The sequence below is a fragment of the Rhipicephalus microplus genome, chromosome 2 (assembly GCF_043290135.1).
Source record: "Rhipicephalus microplus isolate Deutch F79 chromosome 2, USDA_Rmic, whole genome shotgun sequence".
Lineage (NCBI taxonomy): Eukaryota > Metazoa > Arthropoda > Arachnida > Ixodida > Ixodidae > Rhipicephalus > Rhipicephalus microplus.
In genome coordinates, this window is record NC_134701.1 from 155426648 (window position 1) to 155441039 (window position 14392).

Below are 14392 nucleotides of genomic sequence, written 5' to 3' on the forward strand. Positions count from 1 at the left end.
GGCTGGGGGCATTAAAGTCCCCGACAATCACCAGTGGTTGTCGGGCCGCTATACGCAGTGCCCGATGGAAGAGATGCGCAAACGAAGCCCTCGCAAGGCGAGGGGGACAGTACACGTTTAAGATATGTATTGATGGTTGGCCCCTCCGCTGAGACAGCACTGATATCATGCAGTAGTCGTAAGGAAGATCCAGATAGAGGTCGATCTGTATCGCCGTGTAAGCTTTATGCACGAGGAGGCATGTGGTGGTGCCTCCTACATAGGAGCAGTATCCAGAAAGGGATGGAGCAGGGCCAGATTCTTGGAGCGCCAAGACGGCCGGCTGAGAGCCAAGTGAGCTGAGGAAAAGGGAAAGATGTGAACGCTTTCGCCTGTTCCCGAAGCCTCCAGGGTTCCACTGTATGATCTCGAATTTAGACGCAATGTTTGAACGGGACGTACGATTGGTAGCCATCGTGACTGTCCTAGGCTTTATATTTGGTCCTCCATGTCCCGCTCGGAATCCTCAGAGGCAGGGAGGGTGGCTCTGAGAGAGGTGATACGGTGTAGAACGCAAGGCGACGGATAGGTGCCACCACCGTCTCGTCTTAACAAAGCGTTGGAAAGGCTCGCCTTTTCGTGCAAGCGGTGCATGGTCAGCACAGCGTGATAAACGCTATGGTCTTTAGAATCCCTTATGTATGCCTTTTCTAGTAAAAGATGCACGTGAAGAATAAATATGTGTTGTCATGGTGCCTTAGATATGCGCAATAATTGTTTTTAATTGACAATCGCACAATTATGAATGCTGACTCTTGAGCAACATTGGAGGACGCTGCGGATGGGGTCGGCCGTTTGGGGTATCGGCTGATGCCGTTCAGAGTACCGGTACCGTTAAGAGTGGACAAACAAACAGACAGACCAAAATGTTCTCGTCGAAGGTCCCCAAGAAAGACTATCGTCTTTAAACATGTACAGACGCACACATACCTTGGAATCACGGATAGAACGCATGTGAGTGACATTTTGATGCACGGCACGCTGTCATTTCGCTTTTCGGTCGTCCTTTGGCAATGAAAACACTGGAACCTTCAACACATTGTCCATATCTGTGACAGCTGGGACCGCAGCACTGCCCCATTGCGAGGCCTTGCAGGTGTACACTGCGCGAACCTTTAGTGAACGAAGCCCGTTACATCGACCCACCGCATTTCACAGACGCAGAAAAACGCGTTCATCTTGATGGCAGTCTCCAAAAGAAACACCAGCACTGCACGACAGCCTTCGTCAGGCTTAGCAGTCCTGCTATGTCGAACGCCGGAGCATGCATGCGCGCGTCTACTCCGCAAGAGACGAGTGTCAAAACTGATTGAAGTCAGAGATGGCATGCCCGGACTAGTGAGCAGGCCTGAATTTTTAAACGCGAAGCATTACTTAGCGAACTTCGGCGAAATTGAGCGTATCTATCTATCTATCTATCTATCTATCTATCTATCTATCTATCTATCTATCTAAGTAGCTGCCTGCGAGTTCTAGCTCTCCTGACCTTTTCAATAATAGTATCGATACCAAACTTGGTATCGCATAAAATCACTATATGACAAGCATAAGTGTCTAGTCATAACACGAAAATTCTGACATGCATGTCATTAATGCCACAATTTGCATTTCATTGTCTTGTAACCTCCCTGTCCTTCCTCATTTATTCCTCCTCCTCCTCCTCATTGTCTTGCTTCTCTTTCGATGGCTTCGTTCCCGTGATTTGTTGCAAAACTGGCATGGTATGACATGACTGCATGGCGAACACAAGTGACAGACCTTAACATGAAAATCGTGATGCACGTGTCATGTAACAGCATGACTACATGCCACGTTCATGATGCGCTCGCGGCCGTTTTGCTAGATCGACATATTACAAATTTGGTATTACGGAACGTGAATGGATGACGAAGGTATGTGATTGGTGCATGGTGTGACATGACTATATGGCAAACACAAGCCACAGACCCAAACATGAAAATCATGACATGCGTGTCATGTAACAACATGACCACATGCCACGGTCATGATGCGCTCGCGGCTGTTTCGCTAGCTTCGCATATACCAAATTTGGTATTACAGGACGTGAATGGATGACGAAAGTGACTATGATAGTCGCATGGTTAGTGTCATATAAGAACATAACTACATGCCACGCTCATGATGTGCTCGCCGTCCTTTTGGCAAGCTCCACATATACCAAATTTGGTATCAGGTGACATGAATAGATGACGAAGGTAAATGAGACGTCTGAACATGATAACCATGACATGGACATCATGTACGGCATAATTTACCTCCACCTCATAATGTTGAGCTAATTTTAAAATGGCATATCAACATTCCTCACTCATGCTTCCCATATCACCGATTCCCACTGTACGTGGGATCTTCCAATTTTTTTTTTCTAGGTGGTATTGGCTGAGCCACTCTGCATATCATACGCGGCTGACGCAATGCACGTGCACGGCACTTCGCGCACTCACCTCACGCATTATTGACCCGCCAAGGTGGTCTAGAGCCCAAAGCACTCAGCTGGTGACCTGTCCATGTCGCGGAATCCAATCCCGGATTCGGCAGTCGCGTTTTCAGAGCCATCTACTACGGCTTCTCTTATTCCGTGATTTTTCCAGAGAAGAGAAAGCAATCTTGAGCTGACTTTGATAATTTATTGCGAATTCCAGAACACGTGCTGTGCTATAATATTTGGCTCGCGTGTTGTCGGGAGCCTCTACTACCGATCAGCAGCGTTTTCTGACCACGCTCAAAAAGTATTGCCAGAGCCCCTTTAAAGGCAAGAGTGGTTTGAGAGCCAAGTTCTTGGAGAGTGAGAAAAAGTCGAGTGTTGGGGAGTACTTCTGCCACACATCTTCTCATAATAGCCATCTGTATCGGTAGCGCGTCCTTGATTGAAAACCCGGCACTCGCCACTTTTCCACTAGGAATATACCACGTCAGGCTGATAGCGCTAGCGCCATTCGTGACCTGGAAGGGCTTAGACCTCTGCGGTAACGCAAGAAATGTACGTGAAAAGATGACGATTATACGTTGAAACGAAACGTCGATCGGCGCCACTAGTCTTATTGTGATCTAGAATATGCACTGCGGTCTTTTTGCCTTAACACGGCCGCTGCCGCGCATACGTAGACCTCTAGGACTGCGTCTGTGTGTGTCGCATTGTAACTATTGCTGACTATCGGTGATAAGGGCTGAATAAGGAGCGCACGTGCGCATGCATCCTTCCCGCCAATTAGGGTTGACATTGGTAACTCCTTTGCGCCCAATTGGCGCCTTTTCAACCCATTTGGCGACCCAATTTTCTGGTTGGCGTGAAGGTTATTTACTAGCTGCTTTAAAATTTATGGTTTTACTTTTTCAAGATAACTTTATTGCTTTATCAATAATCACTCCGCTCGTGATACCACTTCTGGTATTAATGGCAACACATTTGGCGATAACCCTAAATTACATGGATACTTTTATACATTACCCTTGACTTCTGGCACTTTTTGAATTTCCCCGAACGTCAACCCTGCCGCCGCCACTACATGCTGGCAAATTTGGCAAGAAACCACCTGCTCCGGCAGCATCTATGACCAGTAACGCAAAGTTCGGCCGAACTTGAGCTTGGGCTCCCTATGATCATTTTTTTCTTAGAACGTTCGGGGGATGGGGGCTCTGAACTCTCCCCTACCCCCGCCAGACCTTGACAATACAAACAAGCGCGTTCCACTCTTGAAAGAAGGCTGTTCATATCTTGGTTCATAGTAAGCCCGCGTAATGGATAAAGCTGAGGCAAGAATTCACCTGTCGTGGACAGCAAGAAAATCGTTCATCGTGCAGTCAATATAAAGGTGGACTGCTGATATACCAAGATGATGATAGTGATGATTGTTCACCCACTATACTCGGGGACAACTTTTTGTGGCAATGAAAGGAAGGTTACGTGGGCGGAGCTATACTGCTCCTGCACTCCTTCGGGAAGTAGTCCGGTTCGGCTCGCGTTTCGAATGACGGCCGCGGTCGTGTAATTCTACTGCACACAATAAGAACTCAGATTCTCTTGGCTGGTCAACAGTGTTTCACATATAAAGGGACGGCTTAATGCTCTCCCATAGTCGAGTATGAAGTATACTCTAGATCGTCAAAATATTTTTTTAAAGACAATATGATGTACCCGCTTACGCAGCCATTTGGGAAAGAAATTCGACACAAGCTCCTTCGGAGAGTCGTCGGAATAGCTGGAGAGTGACGCGCGCTCACCTAAAGACGAAGACGCCATTTTGACTGTGAGGTGCACGCAAAATGTGCGACGCTTGAGACGCGCAAAAACGCGAAATGAATCTTCAGAAATCAACAACAAATAACGGAATCTCCTCGGCGCATGCAGCGCCTCTTTATAAACAGCATCTAGTAGAAAATTGTGTTGTTTTTTATTACTTCGACGCGACAAACACGGACGCATTCGTGGCACTATACCCTACAGCAGTGACACATGCCCACTTAGGCTCCGTAGCCTTCACTTCATCGCCACACAAAGTTGTCCCTGGGTATTGTGCTGATCTATGCCCCCTGCCTAAGCGCACTTACTCGATATGTGCCATTCTAGTCACCAACCATCGCAGCTCAAATGCAAAGGTCGTAAGTTCAGATCCCCCCGCTAAAGGGCACCTTTTTTGTGCGCCTTAACCCATTTCAATTTACGTCATAAATGCTACACTAAAGTTAAAAGACATTCAATGTGTCATACGCTTTCATTGACCTAATTTAATCAGAAAACTTCACAGAAGTTAATGCTCTCCTGATTCGAACACAATCCAATCAGCTCCGCCACGTTCAGCTGATATTAACTTCTCATATTATTAAAAAAAAAAGGACGATGTGCCATGTGGAGACAAGAAGTGGCATGTTTTTTTTTTTTCAATTCATACTAACTTTGGCATTGGACTACCTATTTCAGCTGCACTTCATTGGCCACGACTTGTCGCAGCTCTGTGGAGTCATCCCATCTGAATTGATACTGGAGGAGTTTGGCGGCACGAGGAGTGCCTCGGAAAACGCAAAACAAGACACGCTCTACAAAAAGAAACATGGCCAGATTGATATGATACGTCAGTGTGCTTACCAAAGTTGACTAATGGTGAGTCGTAGTTTTTACCTACGTTTTCGAAGTCTTTGGTTATTTAATGGTATCAAGACGATAACACTAAAGAGCTCATTTAGCGAATATTCCCCGTGCCGCCACTGGCCTCAGTGTCGGCATGCCCCGCCGCGGGGGCCTAGTGGCTAAGGTACTCAGCTGCTGACCGCAGGTAGCTTGATCCAATCCTGGCTGCGGCGGCTGCATTTTCGGTGGAAGCGAAAATGCTCTAGGCTTGTGGGCTCCAATTTGGGTGCACATTAAAAAAAACCAGGTGGTCTAAACTTTCAGAGCCCTCCGCTACGGCGTCTCTTATAATCATATGGTGGTTTTGGGACGTTAAACCCCACGCATCATTAAATCATTCAGTGCTGGCATCGTTTTAGATGCGGAGCATCTAATACTCGAGGCTTGTAGTGCGGCGCCGTCCGCAAGCTTCCTCCTCCTCCTTCCACCATCTGTGCATCCCTTCCTCCTCTACACACCGCGCGCGCTTCACTCCTCCACCATCTGTGCACCCTTCCTCCTCTACACACCGCGTGCGCTTCTCCTCTTCACGAACATTCGCTAGCTGTATAATGTAGCGCGCATGCGCCGTCACGCTTCGAGAACATCGGCAGCTGACGCGCGCGCATGCGCCGTCGCGCTTCGAGAACATCGGCAGCTGACGCGCGCGCATGCGCCGTTGCGCTTCTCCCCCTTCTCGAACATTCGACAGTTGACGCGCGCATGCACCGTCACCCACCATCTGTGCCGCGCGCGCTTCTCCCCTTCGAGAACATTCTACAATTCTCCTGATTCTCCAGTGGACGCGCATGCGCCATCGCGCTTCGAGAACATTCAACAGCTGACAGTGCATGCGCCGTCACGCTGTATATATACTCAAGGTCGGCGCTCGCTCGCTCAGTTGCCGCTCGTCGGTTGGTTTGTACGGCGCGTCGACGTCCAAGGTCGCGGTGAAATGAATGCCAACGAATCCACAAACACAATGATCGACGTCCCTTCGACCAGCGCTGCCCTTTCGCATACGTGTGTACGTGTTCACTCATTTAACACCCCCTCCTACAACCACGTTAACCAATTTAGCCATCGACCCAAGTAAGTCGCACTTTAACACCCCGTTAACCAATTATATGCACCGCATCCTCCTCAGTGTTCCCCCGAGGGAAGCTGCGGGCAATCTTTTTGTGAGCGAAATATCTAATCTGTGTTGGCCGGGTAGCGAGAAATTGAGATATATGCATTGAATAAATATTAAGGTATTCGATTCGAGTAGGAGACAAGCCCTGACCTTGGGCGTAACAAACAGATATTCCATCGCAAATGTATACACCGCTTCTACGAGGTATTCTGAAAAAAAAAAACAACTTCTATGTGAATGGCATATAGTGTTAGAAGTCTCCCTAACGCACGTATTATCATGTGGCAGAAGCGTAGAATCGCACCAGGCGTTGAAACACTGTATGAACAACGAATTAGAGGTTTAAAGGTCCACCCATTGCAAAATGTTCAGGCATAACTAATCGTCGTCATCATCAACAGCATCAACAAGGAGTAGAGCTACCCATGTGTGAATGACACGAAAGAAACTTCGCCGATTCACAAAAATAATAGCACAGTGGGCACTTCACGGCGTTTCTTCGAGTAGGCATTCAAAGTTATCTTGAAACGGCCAAGGTTGTGTTTCGAACATTTTTCTACGATTAACGGCTCACAGCAATAACCATTCAACATAACATAATGGTCAAAGCTTACTATGCATATGTTCACTAGGAACCAAATTAAACAGAGTTCAGTTGGTGTGTTTAGAAAAAGTGGTTAGCAATCAATTCAAAGCACTTTATAAGCATTCTATCATAAAAGAGCACAAACCTTTCTCGTATTTGCTTTAAAGCTAAACAAATTATAAAAACATTTGTGTGTTTAGAAAAAGGTATTAACCATTCAGAGCACTTACACAAGACTATAGGGATTGAGAAGACGATGTGAGCAGAGTTCGGTTATGCTATCACGTTCTGCTCTTCCGCGCTAAGCTCAAGCGTGTTCCAAGTTTCTCGCTACCTCTTCGTCCTCGTGATTAACACCTTCTCCCCGTCACGCCCATTTCTTATCACAAAACCCTGAGTAGAAGGTCAAAATTTCGGAGTTTATCTCAGGCCAAAGTATCTGCTCTACTACTTCAATAAATGTGCTTCTCTCTCTTGTAATTGGCTGCCGGAATCACTGTATCATCGTTTGAAACGAGACTCTTCCCAACTCATGACTGATGAAAGGATAAATCCAAGGCATCGGATTAAATGGACGCTAAACCGAAACACTAACCCTTAATTCAGATACGCTCCTCGACTCCAACTTGAGAAAGATCAAGTGGTTGTGAAAAAAAAGGTTAAAAAAAGGCGCTATTTTCGATCCACTATGTAAATAATTGTTTCTTGGCCAATGCCCCCGAGTGGGTGTGAGTAATTCGTTTAGGTCATCATCATCATCACCTTTTTCCTCCCATCGTGGGGTGTGGCTGAGCACCCTCGGGGATCGGGAAGAGCAAGTAAAGAACATAGGTAGAATAAGAGATGACAGAAGCAAGGAAATTGTTGGGTCCCATGTCTGACATGTGGATCGTACACATAGACGTGTACCAAGCTTACCACAGAGAAAGCAACACAAAGCAAACAATTTGTTCCTGAAAGCACGCGGCAGGAAAAGTACGACGATATGGCGAAACTGCGTTGAAGTTGAGACGATGACCGAGGAGGTATTTGATGCCGCTAGACTATGCAAAACGTGGTTTAGTGGACAGCGTCACGACACTGTCTGAAGATTCGCGGGCCGTAGAGACTTTTCTTATTTGCAGAACTGCGAGTCCTCAATGTCCGGGGGGATCCAGGAGCCCTGTACCAAGGTTAACAAGTCAAGTTACTAACCGACGCATGTCGCGAAACTTGCCACTCACAAGTGCGCAGATCGGCACGTTCATCGAGTCTCAGCAGCGCGGAATGCAGTCAACGTGGTGGCCACACGCCGAGATTACCTCGTGTGGACGTGGAAGACTACGAATACGAGCGCCGAATGCGGAAGGCAGCGTCTCAGCGACATTTTTTTTTCGTTCCCATGAAGAGATGATAGCGTCAATAAAACAACTGGATGTCCCATAAACAGTATCGTATTCTGAAGCTCAAACCATCGATCTCGTTTCTTCGAAGCAGTATGTCGTACATGGGCTGCGGGAGGGAAACCACTATGCCCGTACCGCCATGTGCGGCTGCGTGTATAGCGTATCTTTGAAGGGCCAGTTGCAACATGTTACGACGATGAAAACAGCTCGAAAACGGGCGCTTGTGTTGTCAGCTCCTTTCTCTCTGATCGCTATACGCTGAATTAAATATTGTGTTAGACAGACAGACAAGATTAGATAGATAGATAGATAGATAGATAGATAGATAGATAGATAGATAGATAGATAGATAGATAGATAGATAGATAGATAGATAGATAGATAGATAGATAGATAGATAGATAGATAGATAGATAGATAGATAGATAGATAGATAGATAGATAGATAGATAGATAGATAGATAGATAGATAGATAGATAGATAGATAGATAGATAGATAGATAGATAGATAGATAGATAGATAGATAGATAGATAGATAGATAGATAGATAGATAGATAGATAGATAGATAGATAGATAGATAGATAGACAGACAGACAGACAGACAGACAGACAGACAGACAGACATCGATTCATTGCAAAGCGGATTCTCACCCCTCCACGGTAATTCATTCACTTAACACAATATTTCAGTATCGCAATTGTTTATTTAGCGCGAGAAAAACAATGTATTGAACTCTTCAGGCCCGACATCTCAACAAAACAGCCACATCGGCGATAATGCAACGTGAACAAGACAAAAAAAATTAAAAACACGCCCTTCTACGGGCGCTACGCATTGCCGTGCGAACCCGACGTCTCTCCTCGGAAGTCATGGTCCACTGTAAGAGGATAGGACAATACGGTTAGGACAAGATTTGGGAAGGTTCAAAGCTTGAAGCAATTGGCAGTGCAGTTTCAAGCAGTAATGATGCAATATGTAATGCATACGCCCTATTCGTTTAGGACTCCTAACCACAAACCAACTTTATAGTGATTGCTTGGTTTGTGCATTGTTTCTGTTCCCTTGACGTTAGCGATAAGTAAAATAATGATGCTCCGGCCTTGTCTGTTCTCATGCTTACTGTGTCTAACAAAAAAAAATAATAACAAGCCATGAAACCTCCACGTGTTTTGCGCTCCCTCAATGCGCGTCAAAAACAAATGTGAAGTCGCACATTAGGGGTAGCATAATCAATGTACACCGTTCAATGAAGGCTAATGGGCTGTCGTCGAACACAATGCCCAATTTTACCACCACTGCACTGCATGTCCACTGTTCGAAGTTCGAGGTTTTATTCATAAAGCTTACGATACACAAATTTTTTGCGTGGGATCGGGGGTCTCACAGTAAGAAATGAGAGGGGGACCTCCTAAAAAAAGTGAACAGTGTATTAGTTATTCGTCAGTAAATAGTTGTGAATTAGCAACAAAATGTAAAAAATGTGCGTAAAAAGCAGAACAACATAAAGAATAATGACAAGTGCTTTGAAACAAACAATAAAAAGATCACATCAAAGAGACAAATCATTTAGGTAATGAATAATAACACGCATGCAAAATAATGAATTGTGAATGCTTTAAATAAAAAGGTAGCGTGTTCCACAGCGCTCAGCCCGAAAACCTTGCTGTCCTTGGACGATAATTTGTGCTACCATAAAAGTATACATTACGGTTAGTTCAAAACATTGTGTTCTTTGTATATACTAGTGCGACATTAGAAAAACTAGATGGTATGTGACTCGGTATTTGCTATAGACAAGGCACGATTGTTACAATTTTGTGGCTAACAAGTTTACGCAGATATAAAATGCTCAGGTTGTGGGAAATTTGAACTAATGGTGGTGAAAATGGGTCGAAAGAAGGAAGTCTTAAAGCTTCCTTTTGAAGACATTCAAGATGACCTAGTTGCAACCAATACGTATTGCCCCATCAAGATAGGCACTACGAGATATGACTGCGAATAAACAAGTAATATAAGGACAGAATAATGTGAATTGCAGAGTAAGGCCGTGTTTTGATAACGACATGAATACCAAAAGACCTTTTTGGATGAAGGACAAAGCATGCTCCCTGAATAATGAATGTTCGTTTAATATTGCACTAAGACATCTTGTGGACGCTGATTTATGAATTAAGTGTACATTAAATGTCACTGCTATCGAAGAGACGTTTTTCTCAATACAAGTCGAGGAGGAAATTGAATCACAATGAGATTACTCTTCTCTGAATTGATAATCAATGCTTTCTATTCGCACAATGAATGAACAATGTTTAACTCGACGCTTAGTAAATGTAGCGTATCAGAAATTGTAGTATCATCAGTCTAAAGAAAAGCGTTAGTGCGTTTCAAACGAAGTGGTAAATCGTTTACATGATTGATCCCAGGGGAACAACTATGTTAGTGACTTTTGTAAATGATAAAAAAATAATTCATCTAAACAACCTGTGTCCGATCAGAAAGATTGCTTTTAATCAGCCGTAATGATGGTCCAGATATGCCGTAACAATCACTTTTATAAAAAGAAGGTTGGGGCTATTTGTACGGCATGCCTTATTAAAACCAATAAACACAGCTGCAAAAAGTAGGCTTTCATTAATAGGCAAATTAACTCTTCTTCCAGTGAAAGTAATTAGGGCTACATCAGGCGAAATAGTTGGACAAAAACCTACTTGATCATCAGATAGTACGTTAAATTTAAACAAGCAGTTCAATAAATGATTGTCAATTACTGCTTTATTTACGCTCGTCAAAAGCAGCAATTAAGCTTGTAAGTCTACCCTACACTCTACCCTACATTCAAAGTGGGCTTGCAACTGTCATTTCTAAATCAATAATGACAGTAGCATCACGAAAACGAAAGTCACAGCTTTGCCAAAAGGGCAAAGCAATGAACGCGACAGCAACAAATGGGAAGGTCACGCGCTGAATGGCAAGCACATCTAAACGTGCCCCGCGTTTCTCACGTACAAATGACGCAAAAAACAACGTACTCACAGGTACAGATGAACGTGAATAACCGTCTCAGTTGATACTTAGCTGCGTTCGAATAGCGCGCCTTTTTCGCAAACGGACACTATGCAACGATTACAGTGATCTTTTTGCGCCCGGTAACTAGAACAGAATCATTCCGGTGAACGCCCAAGGCTTACCAGTGTCTCAACCACGAGCGTCTCCTCTCCGCGGGGCAAAGTATGCGTGCGACCGAGAGAGCGCGCTTCCGCATCGTGAAGATCTGGCGACGCGAGCTCATTGCGCCATCTCACAGGTAATGCCGAAAACAAACTAGTTCTGCCAAGGTTCCCGTCTCCAGCGGTAAGTGGTAGATATAAAGAGCTTGTCCTACGAACTCTGAATGAGGCGCTCCTTCGTGGTTTGGTGGCTGATGCCTTGCACTCACAATTCGAAGACGGACGTTCGATTGCGCACGCCGAAGTCTTTTCTGGAATATTGTTGTTTCTTGCATTTTCATATATGTAGATACGGATACATATACGGTGAATGACGGCGACGCTGACGCCAGCAGAAAAATCCAGCCAACAGTGTTCATATAATCGCTACCGCAATAAAAATTTGTTTTATATTGAGACACATGCGTAACTCAAAATCAGTTGGCTATCATTGATTATCTCGTTTCAAATCGAAAAAAAATGGGCAGATCCCACGTACAGTGGGAATCAATGATATGCGAAGCATGAATGAGAAATTTTGATATGTCACTTTAAAATCAGCACAACGTTACGAGGTGAAGGTACATGATGCCGTACATGACTTCGTGTCATGATTATCATCTTTGGATGTGTCGTTTACCTTCCTCATCTATGCACGTCACGTGATACCAAATTTGTTATATATGTAGAGCTAGCGAAACGGCCACGAGAACGCTAGGAGCGTGGTATGTCTTCATGTTCTTACATGACACACGTGTCAGGATAATGAAATTCGCACTAGTCATATATTTTAACATTCATTGACGTCACGTAACATCGAATTTAGTATATGCAAAGCTAGAAAAACGGCTGCGAGCGCATCGTGAAGAGCCCAATATACTCCAATGTAGCACTGACACGCGCGCACGCTGGGCCGAGCGACGCTACGTTAGCAAAACGCTAGCACTCTATAGTGTGACGTCAGGTGCGACCGGCGTGACCAGCGTCCATCGGCGTGGCCCGAAAGCAACCGCCGCAAAATGCGACATGCTGCATTTCGCGCCAATTTCATAGAGTAACATTACTCTATGTCGATGCGTTACCCAGACAACACTGCGTCTCCCTCTTTTCGTGATGGATGGACGCCGGACGCGTTGAAACGCGCATGCGTCAAACCAACGCCGCGTGGCGCGTGCGAATATATGGATGGACCGGCGCCTGCCGTGAAGTGACGAATGGAACGCCGGCGAGCACGTGCACCGCATCATAACGAATTTTATGGGCGCCTTGACTGAAGTATGTAGTCATGTTCTCACATGACACGCATCTCATAATTATTATGTTTGCACCAGTCACATATCTTCGTCATCCATTAGCGTCACGCATGAAAATTTAGCATATGTGAAGCTAGCGAAATGGTCACATGTGCATCATGAGTATGGCATGTAGTAATGTTGTTACATGAGACGCATTTCATGATTATCATGTTTGAACGTGTCATTTACCTATGCCATCCGTTCGCGTCGTGTAATACCGAGTTTGGTATATGTGAAGCTAGCGAAACGGCCACGAGCACATCATGAGCGTAGCATCTAGTCATGTTGTTACATGACACACATCTCATGTTTATCATGTTTGCACCAGTATCATACCTTTGTCCTCCATTCATGTTTCGTAATACCGAATTTGGTATAAGTTAAGCCAGCGAAACGGCCGCCAGCGCATCATGAGCGTGGCACGTAGTCATGTTGTGACTTGACACGCATCTCATGATTATCATTTTTGCACCAGTCACATACCTTCGTCATCCATGCACGTACCGTAATACCAAATTTGGCATATGTGACGAACGCTAGCGAAACGGCCGCGAGTGCATCATGAGCGTGGCATGTAGTCATGTTGTTACATGACACACATCTCATGTTTATCACGTTTGCACCAGTATCATACCTTCGTCATTCATTCAGGTTTCGTAATACCAAATTTGGTATAAGTGAAGCAAGCGAAACGGCCGCCAGCGCATCATGAGCGTGGCACGTAGTCATGTTGTGACTTGACACGCATCTCATGATTACCATGTTTGCACCATTCATATAACTTTGTCATCCATTCACGTACCGTAATACCAAATTTGGTATATGTGACGCTAGCGAAACGGTCGCGAGTGCATCATCAGTATGACATGTAGTCATGTTGTTACATGACACACGTGTCATAATTTTCACGTTAGGGTCTGTCGTTTGTGTTTTTCATGCAAACATGTCATACCGTACAGGATTTGCAACATGCCATGTGAACTAAACCACCACAGGAGCTGCAGGACAATGAAATGTAAATTTTGACATTCATGACATATCATGATTTTCATATTATGACTAGTATGCTCGTCATACAGTCCTGTAATGCCATACTAAGTTTGGTATCGATACAATTATCGAAACGGCCAGGAGAGCTAAAAGTCATAGATAGATAGATAGATAGATAGATAGATAGATAGATAGATAGATAGATAGATAGATAGATAGATAGATAGATAGATAGATAGATAGATAGATAGATAGATAGATAGATAGATAGATAGATAGATAGATAGATAGATAGATAGATAGATAGATAGATAGATAGATAGATAGATAGATAGATAGATAGATAGATAGATAGATAGATAGATAGATAGATAGATAGATAGATAGATAGTGAAGGAATGATGACAACAAAAGGGAACAACAAGCATCATCGCAAAGTAAGGCACCACGAGATCGGCGCTCGAGCTCCTCCATCTTCCTCGTCGTGTCGCTATCTCGAATCTTCCACCTGCCCGTTTGGTTCGCCCAATAGACCTCTTTACATTTGGTGGATCGTGCTGGGTAACCACATCGCCTACAACCTGGAACTCATTGAAGAAGAATGACAATTTGGGCTAGTTGGTTTG